Source organism: Convolutriloba macropyga, chromosome 9 (assembly GCF_964194025.1).
Source record: "Convolutriloba macropyga chromosome 9, txConMacr16.3, whole genome shotgun sequence".
NCBI classification, from domain to species: Eukaryota; Metazoa; Xenacoelomorpha; order Acoela; family Convolutidae; genus Convolutriloba; species Convolutriloba macropyga.
Window position 1 is genome coordinate 66,249,917 of NC_134476.1, and position 22,583 is coordinate 66,272,499.

Below are 22,583 nucleotides of genomic sequence, written 5' to 3' on the forward strand. Positions count from 1 at the left end.
CAATTCTCAGCTGGAAAATGTTCTGCTTGTGTTTGACGATTCGTGTGAAGATATTTTCAATGACAAAGAATTTTCAAAACTTGCAACTGCGGGACGCCATAGAAATATTAGTGTGATTTATGTTAAGCATAACTTATTTCAACAGAGTAAATGGTCGCGAACGATTGATCTGAACACAACCCATATCATTTTGTTCAAATCACCTAGAGACATACAGCAGATCACCTATGTCGGAAAACAGTTAAACAATACAAATTTTTTGAAGGAAAGCTATGAATTTGCAACAAAACAAACTTTTGGACACTTACGCATTGACTTAGATCCAAAAACATCAGACTCCCTAAGTTATTGTTCAAATATTGTACTACCAGGTCCAACAATTTTTTATCTACCGTCCTCCAAAGCGGTTATCACTACTTTGACAGATGAGAGAGAAAGAGTTATGTATGCTAAAGCAAATGCTCGAGCTGCCCGAGGGCAATTTCAGAAAGTTCCTCAAACAAGCACCAAATAGCTTCATAAACTTTCTCTGTGAGTGTTTGCTCAATGTGATCAATGGCAACGTTCCAGTGAACAAGCAGATACTTAAAAATCAGGAGAAATCATTTCAACAATTATTATCAAAGAAAACAAGTTTGGAGAAGAAGCGAAACGTTTTAGCCAAAAAACCAGAATTCATTCAAACGTTGGGATTGTCGTGCTTTATTTACTTGAAGGCAGAAAAATGCATGCAGAAGAATTTGTTTTGATCCCTAAAAGAATGTTCATTTCAAAAAACCCAACCAAGGAAGAAATATTTGATAATCCAAGGTATCAGCAAAAAGCAACTCAGTTAGCACTCCTACAGAGGACTAATCCGAATTTTGAACGAAATAATGAGAAAAAAGTACAAGGTGCGGACACTAACAGTGATAGGTCGATCAAGAGAACAAAGAGTAGCGGTGATGTAATAAGTGATGCAGACGATGCAAGAACCGAATCGTTTTTTAGTGATGACAGGGAAAAAGAGCCAATAGTTAAAAAAGGAGGATTCAGCATTCGACTCAATAATGCTAGAACCGAAACTAGTGAATAAAAACAAAACCAAAAGAGCTGCAATTATTCCAAATAAAATTTTCCATTCAAATAATGTTTCTATTAGTGAAGAGACTAACATTCTGCACATTAACGATGAGCCTCAAGGAGTAGACGTAACAAGCTTTTTGTGCAATTTACAACAACCCACAAAAAAAATTGACTTGTCAAAGTATTCCAAAATCTCGTGTGAACTTGACATATCAGCTGACTTGGTTTATAATACTCACGCAAAAAAGTTGTAGATCAGTTTTACAGTGAAGATGAAAAGGAAACTGCATCCAAACAACCGAAGCAAAAAACAAAAAAAGAGCAAAAAGAACCAACGGAAAAACATGCAAAGCCAAGAGTCGATGAAAGTAAAGAGAAGACAGCGGAAGAGGCGCGTTGAAAAGACTGGGATATCTATTGACGATGTGCGAAAACTTGACAAGCTCTATTTAAACGGTCCTGCGTCATTTGGAAGCGCAAGGAGATTGCAAAATTTGAGTAATTTATCAATGAAGAAAATGAAAATGTATCTGGAAACGAAACCATCTTTTAACAAATACCGTTCACGTCGCCTCAGGTTTCCAAGGCTTAAAGTTGTTGTTAACGCCATAAATGAGATCTGGTCCGTAGATCTAGCACATGTTGATAAACTTGCAAAATACAACGGTAGTGTAAAATATCTGCTTGTGGCTGTTGACTGTTTGTCAAGAAATCTCAGGGTGGAGCCACTGAAAACAAAATATGACACAGAGACAGCACAGGTCTTCAAAAAGATGATCAAGCATCAACAACTTGAGAAAGTTTGGGTTGATGATGGTACAGAGTTCCTAGGGGCCTTCAAAGCTCTATTCACTGAACGCGGAATTCATTTATACAGTCCGTTCAGTGAGAAAAACTCTGCTTTTGCGGAAAGAAATATACGCTCTTTGAAAAATATAATCTACAGATGTTTAGAAGAAAAGTGGACTTATTCATATCTAGACAAATTGGATGCGTTTGTTAAAACAATCAATTCTAGAGTAAATCGAACGATAAAGCTCGCTCCGAACAAAGTCACGAAGAAAGACGTTCCAAGGCTTGTGTCCTTGACTGCAAATACGACAAATTCTCAAAAACCCAAATTCTATATTGGTGATTTTGTGCGCATAGTGAAAAAAGAGGAGACTTTCGGGAAGGGCTACAAACAGTCGTTTACTGACGAGATATATGAAATCGCATCTATCCCGACATTGCATCCTCCCACGTATTCTCTTATTGATGCGGATAAAGAAGTTATCCAGGGTAAATTCTATCAACCCGAACTTCAACTAGTACGAGAGTCTCCTCTAAAAAATGGGAAGTAAACGATTCGAAGACGAGTTTACGGTACATGTTATTTCTAGCGCTTCGATGGAGATCTTTGATCAAAACACACTAGCTTCGTTCAGAAATTTTTTCAACGATGAAATTCAACTATCTGGCGACTGGATGGTAGCTATAAACTTGCAACTGCGGGACGCCATAGAAATATTAGTGTGATTTATGTTAAGCATAACTTATTTCAACAGAGTAAATGGTCGCGAACGATTGATCTGAACACAACCCATATCATTTTGTTCAAATCACCTAGAGACATACAGCAGATCACCTATGTCGGAAAACAGTTAAACAATACAAATTTTTTGAAGGAAAGCTATGAATTTGCAACAAAACAACCTTTTGGACACTTACGCATTGACTTAGATCCAAAAACATCAGACTCCCTAAGTTATTGTTCAAATATTGTACTACCAGGTCCAACAATTTTTTATCTACCGTCCTCCAAAGCGGTTATCACTACTTTGACAGATGAGAGAGAAAGAGTTATGTATGCTAAAGCAAATGCTCGAGCTGCCCGAGGGCAATTTCAGAAAGTTCCTCAAACAAGCACCAAATAGCTTCATAAACTTTCTCTGTGAGTGTTTGCTCAATGTGATCAATGGCAACGTTCCAGTGAACAAGCAGATACTTAAAAATCAGGAGAAATCATTTCAACAATTATTATCAAAGAAAACAAGTTTGGAGAAGAAGCGAAACGTTTTAGCCAAAAAACCAGAATTCATTCAAACGTTGGGATTGTCGTGCTTTATTTACTTGAAGGCAGAAAAATGCATGCAGAAGAATTTGTTTTGATCCCTAAAAGAATGTTCATTTCAAAAAACCCAACCAAGGAAGAAATATTTGATAATCCAAGGTATCAGCAAAAAGCAACTCAGTTAGCACTCCTACAGAGGACTAATCCGAATTTTGAACGAAATAATGAGAAAAAAGTACAAGGTGCGGACACTAACAGTGATAGGTCGATCAAGAGAACAAAGAGTAGCGGTGATGTAATAAGTGATGCAGACGATGCAAGAACCGAATCGTTTTTTAGTGATGACAGGGAAAAAGAGCCAATAGTTAAAAAAGGAGGATTCAGCATTCGACTCAATAATGCTAGAACCGAAACTAGTGAATAAAAACAAAACCAAAAGAGCTGCAATTATTCCAAATAAAATTTTCCATTCAAATAATGTTTCTATTAGTGAAGAGACTAACATTCTGCACATTAACGATGAGCCTCAAGGAGTAGACGTAACAAGCTTTTTGTGCAATTTACAACAACCCACAAAAAAAATTGACTTGTCAAAGTATTCCAAAATCTCGAGTGAACTTGATATATCAGCTGACTTGGTTTATAATACTCACGCAAAAAAGTTGTAGATCAGTTTTACAGTGAAGATGAAAAGGAAACTGCATCCAAACAACCGAAGCAAAAAACAAAAAAAGAGCAAAAAGAAAGACAATTTGAACCAACGGAAAAACATGCAAAGCCAAGAGTCGATGAAAGTAAAGAGAAGACAGCGGAAGAGGCGCGTAGAAAAGACTGGGATATCTATTGACGATGTGCGAAAACTTGACAAGCTCTATTTAAACGGTCCTGCGTCATTTGGAAGCGCAAGGAGATTGCAAAATTTGAGTAATTTATCAATGAAGAAAATGAAAATGTATCTGGAAACGAAACCATCTTTTAACAAATACCGTTCACGTCGCCTCAGGTTTCCAAGGCTTAAAGTTGTTGTTAACGCCATAAATGAGATCTGGTCCGTAGATCTAGCACATGTTGATAAACTTGCAAAATACAACGGTAGTGTAAAATATCTGCTTGTGGCTGTTGACTGTTTGTCAAGAAATCTCAGGGTTGAGCCACTGAAAACAAAATATGACACAGAGACAGCACAGGTCTTCAAAAAGATGATCAAGCATCAACAACTTGAGAAAGTTTGGGTTGATGATGGTACAGAGTTCCTAGGGGCCTTCAAAGCTCTATTCACTGAACGCGGAATTCATTTATACAGTCCGTTCAGTGAGAAAAACTCTGCTTTTGCGGAAAGAAATATACGCTCTTTGAAAAATATAATCTACAGATGTTTAGAAGAAAAGTGGACTTATTCATATCTAGACAAATTGGATGCGTTTGTTAAAACAATCAATTCTAGAGTAAATCGAACGATAAAGCTCGCTCCGAACAAAGTCACGAAGAAAGACGTTCCAAGGCTTGTGTCCTTGACTGCAAATACGACAAATTCTCAAAAACCCAAATTCTATATTGGTGATTTTGTGCGCATAGTGAAAAAAGAGGAGACTTTCGGGAAGGGCTACAAACAGTCGTTTACTGACGAGATATATGAAATCGCATCTATCCCGACATTGCATCCTCCCACGTATTCTCTTATTGATGCGGATAAAGAAGTTATCCAGGGTAAATTCTATCAACCCGAACTTCAACTAGTACGAGAGTCTCCTCTAAAAAATGGGAAGTAAACGATTCGAAGACGAGTTTACGGTACATGTTATTTCTAGCGCTTCGATGGAGATCTTTGATCAAAACACACTAGCTTCGTTCAGAAATTTTTTCAACGATGAAATTCAACTATCTGGCGACTGGATGGTAGCTATAAGCGAAATTATGTTTCCGACCAAAATTCAGCATGTGGTGAATGGAGATTTGATAGCATATAGTCTTAAGGGTTACGAGGACTCACAAAGAATCGCATCTGATGCCAATGTCATTTCTCGACCTTACAGTGGAGAAAAATTCTATTTCAAGGCTGGAAACTTTGACACTGTTGCTCAACTTTTATTTACTATCAAGCGAACAGTTGGACTACCTAATTTTTCGTTTCGTGAAATCAAGAGTACTGGAAAATACGAAAAACTTTTTGGTAAAAATGAGGGAATCACTTTTCCTAGTGAAGAAATACCCAGTATTGTGGGTTTTACAAGAATTCCAGATAAACATGGTGTACATATTGGGTACAAAATGAATACAGCTACATCAAATAAATTAATGAAGAGCGATGAGACAAAAGCTTATTATGGAGAATTCCCTGCTGATCTCTGCGCGGGAAAGCACTTAATATTCATATACACAAACATTATCGAGTATCAATATGTTGGTGATGCTAAGGCGCCTTGATTACGTGTCATTGATTCGAAACGACGTTTGAAAAACGGTAGCGTGTGTGAACTTGAACCAACACATAGAATAGTTTTTTCAAATTTGGACTATAAAAAACTACTTTCAAATACGATTCAATCAATTTCCATAGAGTTACGTAACGAAACAGGTCAATTAGTCCCCTTTTCAGGGACCGGTAAAGTAATATTGACGTTACAGTTCAAAAAATTTGGTGATTAAAACAATGGAATCGTACTATACCAATCAAGCATCTTCGTTGCCTTATTTTTCTGGACACCATAGACAAAGAGGAGGTGGCTTTGGAGCTTTAGCAAGTGGCATAGGTCGAACCGCTTTACCGCTTGCACGAAAATTCATTCTACCCGCAGCAAAACGTGTCGGAAAAGAACTTCTCTTACAACGTGTGCCAGAGTTAGTGGATGTTGTCAGCAAAAAAAAATCCGCAAATCAGGCGTTGAAAAACTTTATTTCGAATACAGTTAAAAAGCAAACAGGAGGCTAATTAGCACTGCGAATGAGACGACAAAACCGAATGAATCGGAGACGGTCTAAACGATCTGGCTCAAAAGATAGAAAAAAGTACTAATATGAGAAAGACAGTCGTTTCAAAAAATAAACAGCCAAAACGAAGTCCGTCGGATCTCTTCGCTAGAGTTAAAGATGATCGGTAATATGTTACCAACAGAGGCAACACATAGTTCCCTGGATTTGTTTGAAAAACCAGCGCTTCTTGTAACTTTTGATGGTAGTTTTTGTCAAAATGTAAGGCCAGTGTACAGCCCTAACGGACCCATGCTCGAATTTGAGGTGGCTTGAGACAGAAATAATTTCATTGACCTACAAAAAATTTTCCTGGAAATCAAATGCAAGATAATTCAAGGTTCTGAAGCCGATTTGAAAGATGACGCTGGAGCTGCAGCAGACGTCACCGAAACAGACGCCCCTTACTTCTGCAATAATGTTTTACATTCGCTCTTTTCTGACTGTACAGTATCTGCCAACGGATTAAAAATTTCAAATGCAAATGGAAATTATGCTCACAAAAGTTTCATTGAAACTGAATTTTCTCATAACAAAGATGCTAAAGCAACTTGGTTGGCATGTCAAGGTTATTCATACGAAGAGAACTCCGTGGCATTTCTGGCAGCTGAAGTTAACAGACGAAAAGCTTTGATTAGACAATCTGCCGAATGCACTTTTTATGGAAAAGTAGCTGTAGATTTTTTTTACTTGCGATCGACATCTTTTGAGTGGTGTGACGCTGCGAATTTCTTTTCGACGATAAATAGATGATTTTGTCACAATTTCCGACGATGCTGCAAAACCCTACAAAGTAAAAATTGTAGAAGCTAATTTGTATGTGAGAAAAATGACGTGGAACGATGACGTGGTTTCTCCAATTGAAAAAACTCTACTATCAAGTCCAGCGTCATATCCGTATTTGGAGACCATAACTAAAACGTTTCTTGCTTCTACTGGCTTGCAAAGCTGGAAACAAGAAGATTTTTTCAGCAGGGAGCCAATTCGACGTCTAGCTATATGCCTTAACACAAATGAAGCGTTTTTAGGAAGCAAACAATTCAATCCTTTCCACTTTTGTAAATTCAATCTGGAGCAGATTTGCATTTACCGAAATGGATTTACTGTTGCTGACAGTCCAATAAATACAACTGATGACAAACGCTTATATTTCAACACAATGTCTGACTTAGCCTATATTGACAATGGTCATGGAATTAAATGGTCTGAGTACCCGAGCCATTTTTTTATGGTGTTTGATCTCACAAGCACTCAGCAGGCGTCGCATGATTTTATTTACCCTTAACTCACCAATTGTTCAATTTCAATTGAACTCAAGTTTTCAGTTGCCTTGCCAAGTAATATAGAAATTTTCATTATTGGTGAGAAAGCGAGTACTATTTTCATCGATTCGGCTCGGAAAGTTTCTAAAAATCATATTCTTCAAAACTAATGGATGAAGACGAGGTAAACAGCCTGATTCAAGCATGTAAACTTCTAAAGTACAAATTTTGATGTGTCTTTGCAGCTGATAATTTTCCCTTGAAATTGTCACAAAACAGATTCATTATTGTGAATTTATCCAGCTCTGATTCTATTGGAACACATTGGACACTTTTGTGTAGGAAGAATGGCAATTACATTTTTGCTGATCCGCTTGGTCAGAAATTAACATCATACAAATGTTTGTACAACAGACTGGCCTCCGCTGTTCTTGATATTCAAAACGTGTATGAATTGCTTAGAAATCAACCTATGCAAAAACAAAACTCTATTTTGTGTGGCTTGTTTTGTATTTTTGTTGCTCATTACATTTATAACAACACAGAAATTGTAAAATGAGTGATGTTGATTTGATTCGATATGATGCTCTAACTAACTCTACTAAAACTCTGCTTAGTTGAATAAGTTTTTTTTCAAAACTTTATTTTTTCTTCATACACTATGCGTACAAACAAAACATCAGTATCAACAATCAAATTACCATATCCGCTCAAAAAATGTCCATTATTTGGCAGAAAGCACCTGAGTGTGGCCCAAACAAGATATTTTGAAATCTCTTAAGAGATTCACTTGCAAAGCTATCAGTTTGAGTTTGTTGGTTATTGGACTTTGCAATAAAATTTTGCAATGACTTTTGATGGAGTTGAAACTGTACGCTGCTTCCTTGCTGTAGTCGTCGTTGATTGTCTTCATTCAACGTCACGTTGCTGCTGTTGTTGACCTTTTGTTTAGCAGCTACGTTAGAGAAGTTTGGCAACAGTTTCTGAATTGAGTGGTAGTCTATGCTCAAATTTTTGTTGTATTCAACCGCCAAAACAAGCTTTTGAAAAATTTCTCCATTCAGCTCTGGGGTATTTGAATTGGCAAACAAAATCTTGAATGTCGTGTACAAACAAGGCACTGTATAGCTTTTTTTAAACTTTGATTTGTCTGAAGACTTTGTCACGTCTGATGTATCCATCAAAACATGGTAATGGTTAGTTTTCAAAGTGCAAAAGGCGTTTTCAAAATGAACACACACAGCAAAATTTTTTACACCATTCAACTCCGGTTTTTCATCGCAAACTGAAAATTTGAACGCCTTCTGAAATTGTTTGAAGAAACCAGGCGATCGTTCAAACATTGCTTCAACCATTTTGATTAATCTGTGGAAGCAGCCGAGGATAAGGACGCTGATTTGTATCCAGAATCTTTTTCTGCTAGTTTAGGTTTTTTAACCACCGGTTTTTTAGCAACCGAAGTATCTTTTTTCCCTTCTAACTCTGGCACCGAATTTCGTATCCTGCCACTTTTTTTCATAAGTTTGTCAAATTCCTCTGTTGTAAGGGATATTCTCTGTTCATATTCGAATTCAATGTCTTTTCTATTAAAAAGTTTCAAAACGACATACGTCCCGGTGTTTTCATAGATTTGAGAGTAGCTCTTATCAACCTCTTTTCTGTTTTAGATATATCGAAATAGCGATCACCGTACTCTTTGTCTTTGCTTGCAGTGAAAGGCATTTGTACCAAATTAGCTTGGAAGTTTTTGTTGTAGAACGTAGTCAACTGTTAGCGAAAGGTTAAATTGTTCAAATGTTTACTATTCATTCCAAAACGGTACTGATAAGGGTGTTTCAAGTGACTTACATATATCACATGTCTTCAGAGGCCAATGTATTTCCCATATAATTTATATATCGCGGATTTATATTTAGATCAAAACGAGGTATTTCTTGGCATTGCCTTGATAACCCTCACACACACAAAAACACACTGGTAATAGTCCCTAACACCATGAGTTTCAAAGAAACTAACTGATAAGAGGGGAATAATACGTGTTGGGTGTGATAATTCCCTCGTAACAAGGAACCAAAGTGTGGTTTCAATTACAAGCAACGTGCTCCCCACCTCAGGCACGCGGCATGCGTGAGTTACACGTGTGTGGTCTACTTATCCAATTTGGTCCAAATTAATGAAAAACACCTGGCGTTCAACTAAAATTTTGTAAATACATGTGCAGTTGTAAGGCGTGTGCCTAATTCGGTTATAAACAAAGCAGTAAATCACATATGTTTTCAATCAAAATTCTGGGCCAAAATAGTTGGCCTTTGGTTGTGCCGGGGGCAGATAAGAGAACTGCCACTGAACTCACATTGTTAACTCACATAAACTACATGGGGGTAAATTCCCCGCTACTCTTTAACTTTGTTGAAAGTCTACTGTCCGAGCAGAAGTCAAATTTTGTGAACAAAAATCCTTGCGCTTAAAATACCTTCACAACTTTTTCTTGTTCAATTATCAAAAACATTCAATTTGCTTATCTTCTCTTCAAAGCATTCCAAAATTCTTTAAAACATTATTATCTCTTCAAAATTCTTCAAACGCAGAAAATGTCTTTATATATCCTGAACGATCAAAAAAATGTCTGGGAGCGAACAATTGTGTACCAAAACTTTTACAAAAACTTTGTGGGTTTTATCTAACAGAAAAGCACAAACGAGAAAGACGAGAATTGGACTACGCTTGAACACTTTATGATACCCAAAATCTTCATTAACTTCATTGCAACCTTGCCGGACAAAAAGGAGAGTGAAGATTGCGGTGGAACCTTTATCACTTCAGGCGGGTTCGTTACACCTTTGTCGTTAACACATCCTCTTTACCCGTATGACATTGTGACACTGCCAAAAGAAACTCGAACTATTCTATACAAATACGATTGTGACTGCGTGCCCTTTTTCGAAAACCAGTTGGGAGTAGTTCGGCCCTGCAATGACCTAGCCGATTTATGGGGCCTTCCACATTCTCCCGAGTCACCACCGCCAACACCAGGATGTGTTTCAACGCCAACTTCTGATCCTAGTGCCACTGTGACTCCGGAGAGCTCACCGTCTCTGTTTTCACCCGTTACAGAGGAGAAACTTGCATGGGATTTTGGCTCACTACCGACTGCAGGTCAATTGAAGCAGAATTTGTCTGCGACCGACTTCAGAACTCCGTCTGGCTCGACAACACCAACAACAATTTTGGAGACCGGTTCAAGCTTGGTTGCAACAACAACAGCAACAACAACACCCGACAAAAGTGACTCTCGCGCCAAAAAAAAAGAAGGTCCATTGGACCCTGTGAAAAACTCTTTGATTAGAATTTCTGAAAAGAAACCTAAACTCTCAGTTTGATTGTGTGAAGAATTGCTTATTGGAGTAATCAAAAACTGTGTTTTATAAAAAGGTTGAGTCAATTTCTTTGATTAATTTGTTTCGATTTTGTAAAGGAGATTAAATATTCTTTGTGTACAAAATAAAAATTTAATATTATTAGTTTGGTTTTTGAAAATAGAAAAAAATTCGAAGGACTAAAAACAAACTGAAATTCTTTTTTCGAAAACCTGTAAAAGTGACTATATTTGCCAAATGAAGAAACATATATTAACATGGTTTTATAGAGCACAATATCGTCTACAAAATAGGACCTGAACAAATTTATTGAGAAGTGGTGTCTTTGCCCATTTTCAAACCATTTTTGGAACAAACTGCTTGAAAAATTGGAAAATTTTTGACGAAAAACAAAAAAAACAATGAAAACGAAAAAGTTGGATAATTTTGTAAGGAGACATTTTGCTGAGCGCAAAGTGTTCTACAATAGAACTCTTAACAAAAATTTTGGAGGACCACAATTTTATGGGTCACAGAGAACAAAATCTATGTTCAGTCACATATTTTTGTCTTTAACTTGTCACCCTACAAGTGAAAGACTGATGAGGAAACTACTGAGAAGTATCTCATATGATGTAAAACAACAAGCTCTAAATTTTTGGTCCCCATAAACTTTTTCATATCTGTAGCAGAAAAAAAGTTATTTGTAGAAAAGCAAAAATTTTGTGAAAACTATAAATTTTGAAAAAATTTTTTTCTTTCAAATAATGTCGTGTAGAGACAAGGCACTGTATAGCTTTTTTTTAAACTTTGATTTGTCTGAAGACTTTGTCACGTCTGATGTATCCATCAAAACATGGTAATGGTTAGTTTTCAAAGTGCAAAAGGCGTTTTCAAAATGAACACACACAGCAGAATTTTTACACCATTCAACTCCGGTTTTTCATCGCAAACTGAAAATTTGAACGCCTTCTGAAATTGTTTGAAGAAACCCGGCGATCGTTCAAACATTGCTTCAACCATTTTGATTAATCTGTGGAAGCAGCCGAGGATAAGGACGCTGATTTGTATCCAGAATCTTTTTCTGCTAGTTTAGGTTTTTTAACCACCGGTTTTTTAGCAACCGAAGTATCTTTTTTCCCTTCTGACTCTGGCACCAAATTTCGTATTCTGCCACTTTTTTTCATAAGTTTGTCAAATTCCTCTGTTGTAAGGGATATTCTCTGTTCATATTCGTATTCAATGTCTTTTCTCTTAAAAAGTTTCAAAAAGACATACGTCCCGGTGTTTTCATAGATTTGAGAGTAGCTCTTATCAACCTCTTTTCTGTTTTAGATATATCGAAATAGCGATCACCGTACTCTTTGTCTCTGCTTGCAGTGAAAGGCATTTGTACCAAATTAGCTTGGAAGTTTTTGTTGTAGAACGTTGTCAACTGTTAGCGAAAGGTTAAATTGTTCAAATGTTTACTATTCATTCCAAAACGGTACTGATAAGGGTGTTTCAAGTGATTTACATATATCACATGTCTTCAGAGGCCCAGGTATTTCCCATATAATTTATATATCGCGGATTTATATTTAGATCAAAACGAGGTATTTCTTGGCACTGCCTTGATAACCCTCACACACACACAAATACACACTGGTAATAGTCCCTAACACCATGAGTTTCAAAGAAACTAACTGATAAGAGGGGAATAATACGTGTTGGGTGTGATAATTCCCTCGTAACAAGGAACCAAAGTGTGGTTTCAATTACAAGCAACGTGCTCCCCACCTCAGGCGCGCGGCATGCGTGAGTTACACGTGTGTGGTCTACTTATCCAACTTGGTCCAAATTAATGAAAAACACCTGGCGTTCAACTAAAATTTTGTAAATACATGTGCAGTTTTAAGGCGTGTGCCTAATTCTGTTATAAACAAAGCAGTAAAGCACATATGTTTTCAATCAAAATTCCGGGCCAAAATAGTTGGCCTTTGGTTGTGCCGGGGGCAGATAAGAGAACTGCCACTGGACTCCCATTGTTAACTCACATAAACTACATGGGGGTAAATTCCCCGCTACTCTTTAACTTTGTTGAAAGTCTACTGTCTGAGCAGAAGTCAAATTTTGTGAACAAATATCCTTGCGCTTAAAACACCTTCACAACTTTTTCTTGTTCAATTATCAAAAACATTCAATTTGCTTATCTTCTCTTCAAAGCATTCCAAAATTCTTTAAAACTTTATTATCTCTTCAAAATTCTTCAAACGCAGAAAATGTCTTTATATATCCTGAACGATCAAAACAATGTCTGGGAGCGAACAATTGTGTACCAAAACTTTTACAAAAACTTTGTGGTTTTTATCTAACAAAAAAGCACAAATGAGAAAGAGGAGAATTGGACTACGTTTGAACACTCTATGATACCCAAAATCTTCATTAACTTCATTGCAACCTTGCCGGACAAAAAGGAGAGTGAAGATTGCGGTGGAACCTTTATCACTTCAGGCGGGTTCGTTACACCTTTGTCGTTAACACATCCTCTTTACCCGTATGACATTGTGACACTGCCAAAAGAAACTCGAACTATTCTATACAAATACGATTGTGACTGCGTGCCCTTTTTCGAAAACCAGTTGGTAGTAGTTCGGCCCTGCAATGACCTAGCCGATTTATGGGGCCTTCCACATTCTCCCGAGTCACCACCGCCAACACCAGGATGTGTTTCAACGCCAACTTCTGATCCTAGTGCCACTGTGACTCCGGAGAGCTCACCGTCTCTGTTTTCCCCCGTTACAGAGGAGAAACTTGCATGGGATTTTGGCTCACTACCGACTGCAGGTCAATTGAAGCAGAATTTGTCTGCGACCGACTTCAGAACTCCGTCTGGCTCGACAACACCAACAACAATTTTGGAGACCGGTTCAAGCTTGGTTGCAACAACAACAACAACAAAAACAACACCCGACAACACCGAGACGCCGAAAGTGACTCTCGCGCCAAAAAAAAGAAGGTCCATTGGACCCTGTGAAAAACTCTTTGATTAGAATTTCTGAAAAGAAACCTAAACTCTCAGTTTGATTGTGTGAAGAATTGCTTATTGGAGTAATCAGAAATTGTGTTTTATAAAAATTTTGAGTCAATTTCTTTGACTAATATGTTTCGATTTTGTAAAGGAGATTAAATATTCTTTGTGTACAAAATAAAAATTTAATATTATTAGTTTGGTTTTTGAAAATAGAAAAAAATTCGAGGGACTAAAGACAAACTGAATTTTTTTTTTCGAAAACCTGTAAAAGTGACTATATTTGACAAATGAAGAAACATGTATAAACATGGTTTTATAGTGCACAATATCGTCTACAAAATAGGACCTGAACAACTTTATTGAGAAGTGTTGTCTTTGCCCATTTTCAAACCATTTTTGGAACAAACTGCTCGAAAAATTGGAAAATTTTTGACGAAAAACAAAAAAAAACAATGAAAACGAAAAAGTTGGATAATTTTGTTAGGAGACATTTTGCTGAGCGCAAAGTGTTCTACAATAGAACTCTAACCCTAATAGGACCAAAATTTTATGGGTCACAGAGAACAAAATCTATGTTCAGTCACATATTTTTGTCTTTAACTTGTCACCCTACAAGTGGAAGACTGATGAGGAAACTACTGAGAAGTATCTCATATGATGTAAAAAAACACGCTCTAAATTTTTGGTCCCCATAAACTTTTTCATATCTGTAACAGAAAAAAAGTTATTTGTAGAAAAGCAAAAACTTTGTGAAAACTATAAATTTTGAAAAAACTTTTTTCTTTCAAATAACTTGAAAACATGCAATTTTTTAACGTTTCAATGTTATCCCTATGTTTTTTTTTCTACAATTTGAGGGTGTTACTTTAGAAATTCCTCAAAAATTTTTAGAGAAAAAACACTTTTTTCTGAAAAAAAGGTCAATTTTTCCGAAAAAGTGAAAAAAAATGATGATGTGGTTGTTTTGCTGAAAAATAATCAGAATGAGTTTTTCTTACGACTTTGTAACAGAAATAAAAAGTTATGATGATCATGGCCAAAAAACCCCGGGAACACGTTTTTTCGCAAACACCTGTTTTCAATTAGAAACATGTGGCTGCCAGATGTTTTGAAAAATCGTGTTCCCGAGGTTTTTTCACACTTCTGTAAAAACCGGTCGTAATGAAATCTAACGCTGTGAAACTTTGATCATAAGAATGATGAAGCTAGCTGCTCGCCAAGTATGAGTTCCATTAAAAACTGCGTAAAAAAAACAAAAAAAAATCAATTTTTTTCCAATTTTTAAAAACATTTTTTCTTAGTTTTTTAAAATCTTTCAACCCTCAACTGATTCTGCTACAACCTCCAGTAATCATTGATGAGACTTGTTATACTAAAATTCACATCTATTTTCAAAAAAAATTTTTTTCAATGTTTTTGGTTAAAAAAACTGTGATAATCAACTTTTTTATGCCTAAAAAGAGATATTCAGTTGCACTAGAACACCAATAAAGCTATTTAACCATATAAGGGTCGCTAAAACACGTCATTGCATAGTAATTACGCTTATATTGCACAGAAATTACGCATATGTAATCGACTATTACGGCTAAACATTGGTATTTGCAATTTATTTCAACTTTGCATAAGACACGATTGTAGCCCTCTTTGGCCAGAATACCAATCATGTATGCAAATGGATTTGCATACAACATGATCTACGCCCTCACTGACGAATGATGGAATTTGCATAAAGCAGGACTAAATTTGCATAAATTTGACTAAATTTGCTAGACGCCCTCTTACGGGATCAAAAAAAAATGTTGTTTGTAAAGCTTCATCCATCTCCTAATTTAATTAATTGCGCTGTGAACCTTGGGCAATGATATTATTCACTCTTGTGTAATCCTTTAGTTAACTGATTGGAAAGAAACTTTGTCCCTAGAAATTTCGTTTTGAACATGTTGGTTATTTTTAGAGAGTTGAAGGTTTGGTTTAGCTCGAACTCAAAACCATTTTATCTTCAAATTGATTCAACTATGAGTTTCTCGTGCAAATTTTGTAACGCCAAATTCACATTTCGCACCAACCGCGATCGTCACCAAAGAAACTTGCATCCAGATGAAGTTGGAGTGCCAGTGTACCGCTGTGAGCGTGATTTCACTACAAGAGATCTACGAACTCTCGAACGACCTTTCGGAAACCGACATAATCCGTTAGTACAATGTTGTCTCTACTGCTACATTGGCTTTGATTCTGCTGATCGCTTTGCCACACACATAAGAGATCAACATGGACTGCCCTCGAGAACTAGTGAAACAAGCAGAAGACCAACAGAATCCGCCTTTCAAGGAGCACTTCAAGTTTTCACTATTAATGGAACGGAGGACGACCAAGATCTCATGGAGTTCATGCTGAACAATAGAGACATCATAACTGACCTTATAAACAGCGAAGTTTCGAATGCAGCCAAAAAGGTTCAGTTTGTTGTGTCTCTGGATCTGTACAAAGAAAGAAACGAAAATGACAACGAAGAACTAGCTATGGAAATCTTTGCTAGCTCCGAAATGACTGCAGTGTACTTGGATGGACTCCCAAACGAAGATTTTTTCAAGATGTTGAGTAAGATGTTGAATATTCTCTTCATGTTTTCGTCACAAGGCAGTGGATGGATTCTACGCAAAGTAAACAGACTGGAAATCAAGATAGCCGCCTTTGCCCCCGTGCATGCATCGTCATATATAGCTCTACCTGGTTTCTTGAACGGATGCCGTTCATTGCTCAACATACGAAACCATTTTGATCACAACTGCTTCGTGTATTGTTTTGTTGCCGCGTATCACATCAAAAATCGAATCAATTTACTGACATAAGGTCGATCGGGAACTGAAAAGACGAATCCAGATATGTACAAAAATGCGGAGTGACAGTCGGTTGGAGACTATCAGATGCCCATGCCCATACTTTGAGGACGCCAACGACGTTCGCGTCAATGTTTTCGGGTAAGTTTTTCTTTAATAACATCAAAAAAATTAAAATATTCCCGCTAAACTAATCAAAATGATAAAACTGTATTGGTCTTCATGAATCTGTTTTGTTTACAGAATCGAGGGAACACGTTTGGTGATGATCTACGTTTCCAAAAAGCCAAACCAATCCTTCACAATGGACCTTCTTCTCCTCCACGATGAGAATGCCCATCACTACGTCCTCATCTTGAATCTGGAACGATTTGTCGCATACTTCAAAGGTATAGCGCACCGTGCAGCGCAGCGTATTTGTCGAAATTGTTTTCATTTGTGTACAAACAGAGAAACTTATCAAAAACATGTTAAAACATGCAGTGAACATGCAGCAGCAGAACCTGTTATGCCAAAAAAAGCAAAACTTCCCTACAGTTCAGAAACTGGAAAGCACGCTGGTCTCTTCCTATCGTTCTATACTTTGACACAGAATCTTATCTTGTTCCAATTGCTACAGCACAACCCTCACCCTCTACTTCCTACACAGTTGCAATTGAAAAACTAGAACCTTGTGGTTATGCTATAGCAGCCATAGAACGGTAAAGCAACTCCTGTCTACTTTGAACTCAAAAGAGGTGACAAATGTATGAAAGAATTTGTAAAATCTTTGCACGTACTGGCGCGGGACATCTACAACCGAAAACGAGCTTTCTATGGACCTACCCAGGACTTGTTCCAGTGCGTGAAAATAATACAAGATGTTGGATCTGTGAAAACGAAATAAACGATGAGGCTGAGCTTGTTCTTGACCATTGCCACTACGATGGTCATTTTCTAGGGTGGGCGCATCAACTCTGTAACACTCGTCGCAGAACATCTAACTTTACGCCAATGATTGGTCATAATATCAAAAAGTATGATATTCATCATATATGTCTTGCACTAGCAGAGTGTGAGCCGGAAACGAAGTTTGAAGTTATACCTTTTACGGACGAAAACTATATATCACTCTCTGTTGGAGTGTTCATAAAAAATTTTGAGTCGGAGGCCGGACAACAAGTACCCATCTTTGAATACATAAGGTTAATTGACTCGTTTAACTTCATGCCCCAATCACTCGAGTCCTTGGTAGCTGATCTGCCTGACAATCGCTTTGACATTCTACGCTCTAAGTATGAATCTTACTCCAATAGCGATTTTCAACTTCTCTGCCAAAAAGGTTTTTACTGTTATTCCTACATCACATCAGAACAAGTGTTTGAAGAAAAAGTGTTGCCTCCATTATCGGAATGGAAAAATACATTGCATAGCGGTGAAGTCACTATCAGCGAAACCGACTACAATCATGCCCAAACAGTGTTTTCAAAATTTGGTTGTCAAAACATCGGCGACTTCCACGACCTTTATCTAACCTGTGACACTTTGCTCTTGGCGTGCGTCTTTGAGGCTTTCAGAGATATCTGCTATGACACGTACGGTTTAGATTGCGCACAGTACTATGGAGCATCAAATTTATCAGGAGATGCGTTCCTCAAGGTCTGCAAACCCCACCTGCATTTGCTAACCGAGAGAGAACAACTTGAACTTGTAGAGAACATGATGCGCGGAGGAGTGTCTTCAATCTATGAGCAACAACTCTTTCAAGCAAACAACTGCCATCTGCCGAACTATGATGCTTCTAAGCCGTCTACATATGCGTTGATGCTAGACGCAAATAACCTCTATGGCGGCGTAATGCAGAACGATCATTTGCCCTTGAAGGATTTTGCGCTAGATGCACATATCACGCTCGAGGAATTACTCAAAATTTCGTCAACGGCACAGCATGGATATATACTTGAAGTTGATATTGATTATCCACCCGAATTTCTTGAAGCTCATCAAGATTACCCTCTGGCGCCATCCAAATTGAAAAATCAAAGATTCTTGGCTGAGCGGTTACCAGAAAAATTTGAAAGTACAGATGTACTTACCTGAAAAGTCATTCGGGCCAAAACTCGTCCAAACGCTGTTGCCTAAAAACCGCTACACGCTACATTATCGGCTTGCAAAATTCTACAATTCAATGGGGCTCAAAATCACAAAACTTCATCGGGCATTAAAGTTTGAGCAAGCCAACTGGATGCGACCCTACATGGAGATAAATACCAGTCTCCGGATTGCTGCCAGTACTGCTTTTGGCAAAAAGTTCTATAAGGGCATGAATAATTCAGCGTTCGGAAAAACGTGCGAGTCAAAAGGGAACCGTGATCAAGTCGTTATTGTTCGAAATGCTAAAAGTGTGCTACAAAGAACGGAAAACTTTCATTTTAAATCGTTCAAAATCTTTGGAGAGAGCATGGCTGCGATGCAAACTGCAAAAGAACGGATTTATTGGAACAAACCCACTATTTTAGGGGCATTTGTATTTGATCTGGCCAAATTACACATGTTCCAATTCCATTATACAGTGATGAAGCCAAATTTTGATTGCAAAGTTCTCTACTCGGACACTGATTCACTGCTATATCGAATCAATACAATAGACGTTTATGAAGATATACGCCAAAAAAATCATATTTTGCAACATTTCGACTTCTCTAATTGTCCACCACAGCACCCGCTCTTCTCCAAAGTGAACGAATATGTCGTCCTGAAGTTTATGGACGAGTTTGCCAGCGTGCCTATTCAAGAATTTTGTGCTCTCAAGCCGAAACTCTACTCAGAAATTGCAATTGGTAAGTTAGTTTTCATCACACTCACACGTATCAATATACAGCTTGTTAGTTGGGACTGTTCCTAATATTCAATATTTTAATTTAGATGGCGGGGAAAAGAAATCAGCTAAAGGCGTCACAAAATTAGCACAACGACAACTGACGCATGATAGATTCAAAGAAACTCTCTCCTCTGGTCGTTTGATCCGCACGCAAAACCATAGAATAGCTTCTAGCAGCCACCAACTCCATACAGTAACCATTAATAAAGTGTCGCTCAACGCTTTCGACGATAAACGATACATTCTTGAAAATGGGATCGATACGCTGCCGTTTGGTCACATAAATATTGTCCACGATCGTTTCTTCGACGAAGACGACAATTTCGATAATGAATCGTTGACTTCCTGGTCGTCTGGAGAGTTGTACGAAATTGATAACCAGAGGGAAATTGAAACCACAGTTGAAACGAATAGAGACAACGCTGAAATCCCTGACCTCGGCTTCGTAAGAACCGCCGCAATCACAGAGTCTGATATTGATTCTGATGAAATTGCCGATGAAAATGAGATAGAAGAAGAACGTCCAGTGTATTACCCATTAATTGATTATGAAGCGATAGAATCAGACTCTTAATTAACAAAACAATGCGCTATTTTGTATGCAATTTGACGCTTTTGTACGTGTTTAATTCTCTTATCTATAACAGTTTCTATAACAATTCTATTCTATATGTTGTAACGTATAAATTCAGCTTTTATTCAAATCTACTTCGCTAGGTCTTGCCACAAATAAGCAAGAAAAGTTGAAACTGGAATGGCTTTCCAATAGCGCAATACCAACAATAAGCCAACAGACAAATACATGTAGCGCAATTACCACTTTCCTAACTTAAAAGATCTGCCCTAAGGGATCAGGGATCCCCCTCTGCTGAACGGATCTCCAAAGGATCTCCCCCCCCCCCCCGATCTTCCTATATATATATATATATATATATATATATATATATATATATATATATATATATACATATATATATATATATATATATATATACGATACTACTTGTAGTACCAAAACATATAGCTCATAAAATGTTCATAACAAAAATCTATGTCTCGCAAAAACCCACATCTATTCTTAAAAACTTCAACCTAAGACTGAAGAAACAAAAAACTCAAAAAAATCACAAAAAAAACTTGACAACTTGCACCACTTTGAGCCCAAAAACTCCTTAAAACGACCTTTTAACCTTAATTAAGACCATCCCCGCAGCTGCACCACTCTAATCACCTGTAGGACTACTGAAGCTCACTTTGAGCCACTTATGAAACTTAAGTCCCGCTGGGCTTCACGGGCTGTGTGTTCATTAAGAAAACAGCGCCCAAGGTAACGATTCCCGTAAATCTTAGTTACATCCCAACAGTTTTCCCACTAAAGAATCTACTGACTAATCTACTTCGAAATCTCAATCTTCGTCGGAAAAATTCAACGTTACCGTTTTTTCGAGCTAAACTAAAGAGAAAATTTACTATTCCCTGTCTTCCCGCTGAGATCATTGGAAAAACTGACATTCCCGGTTTCCTACCAAGTTTACTGGGGAAAACTAAGATCCCCAGGTTTCCCACAGAGATTACTGAACAAAATACGTTTCTCCGGTTCCCCGCCAAGATTGCCGAGCAAATATAAGATTCGCGGGTTTCCCGCAAAGGTGTTCGGGATTCGAATCACTGGGCGTCTCAATACAATTCAAATTCTTTGAGTTGTAAAAACCACGATGTCCCCAATAGTAGCGCCATCGCTTCGCGTCTATTAGTAAACAAATTTCTTTTGGAAAGTATAATTTTCAAGAAATTAAGTACTTAACAATCAGAAGCTGAACGAAGGTTGACTGGATGAAATGCACCAGCAAATTCTTTATCATTGCGCAATCTATCACATCGGGTTGTTCTCTATTAATGTATTCTTAATATAATCTATAAGTAGATAAAAGCTTTTCTTCATGCGATTTCTGATGAGTATATTTGATTGGAGTTGTGTTTACCGGTTTCAATCTGGACCTTAGCCTTAGAACAGTTGTGGCATTTCCGTCCATCAAAAGTAGAGAAACCAGTAGAGCCAAAACAGGCTCAGAGCAGGACGTCATAAAATGAGATTTCAAGCCAAATATTTCCCGTGCTATGATTGGTTGTATTTCAAACTTATTGCTTTAGAGGCACTTTTTTGTGAAAAGCTAACTACAAAATAGAGTAACGAAGCTCTATCTGTAGTCGTAACGTCCTCCTCCCCCCCCCCTCAGGGGGTTGGAGTCACGGATCTGCTGAGTGGATCGCAACCAGACCATAGAACCATAGAATCATACATAATAAACCCGGGTTGCTACTTCTTAGTAATCATACAAAAATCATATATGAAGTCATACAAATCATAGGCTATTTTTTAAGACGATCCTTGTATGATTACCAGGAAATCATATGTGATACTTGTATGATTAGTAAGAGATCATAAAAGAGAATTCACTTGAGGCTATATTACGATTCACCTGAAATCATTTTTGATAAATATATGATTAAAAGGAAATGGATGGATGATCAATGTATGAGTGGAAGGAAAACATGTATGCTTTTTGTATGATTACCCGGAAACCATAAACGATCACCAGGGTGGTATAATAACATGTTGAATTCACAATTATAGATTCACTGTTTTCGATTCACTCTAAAAGGTCCTTAAAGAAATGCATACTCACATGTTAGCAAACCAGCAGTTGATAAAAATGCCAACAATTGAATAATCCGCCGTTTCTTACATTTGTTTCATTTTAATTCAAACCAACCAAAATTTATAGCCAATCAAGTTTAAGCATTCGGCTCTGATTCTCATTTTTTTCTCATTCAGCTCTGCTTCCGTTCGGCTCTATTTCCTAGTACAAACAAAAACAATTCATAAAGACGAAGACGAATTTTAGAATACACTGGCCTCAAACTTAGAAGCAACCCAAGGAAAACATTTTTTGTACCAGCGTGTTCTCCTCTAAATCTGGGAAATCTGAGTGGGTCAATTTTAACTCAGCTGACATTTTTGCAAAAGTAGATGATGACCCAAAATAGAAAAATGACTTATTTTTAATAATTCTGACGTTTTATCCCAAAAAGAGCTCCGATTAATCTGCTCCCGTTGAGGAACTCGACTTTTATTACTAATTTTGCTAGAATCGATTAAAAGAGCT

The 22,583-nt window shown here is 37.4% G+C and overlaps 1 long non-coding RNA gene across 3 annotated transcripts in view; it reads right to left on the minus strand.

The window, feature by feature from the left end:
• LOC142345542 (uncharacterized) overlaps positions 1-22,583 on the minus strand; it is a 168,777-nt gene that overhangs the window by 17,831 nt on the left and 128,363 nt on the right. The window contains exon 3 of one of the 3 annotated variants that reach the window (XR_012759338.1): positions 22,070-22,277. The exons of the other annotated variants lie outside the window; for them this stretch is intronic. This is a non-coding gene — a long non-coding RNA (uncharacterized LOC142345542). Of the gene's footprint in view, positions 1-22,069; positions 22,278-22,583 lie in introns of those variants that run through there. 3 annotated transcript variants of the gene reach the window in all.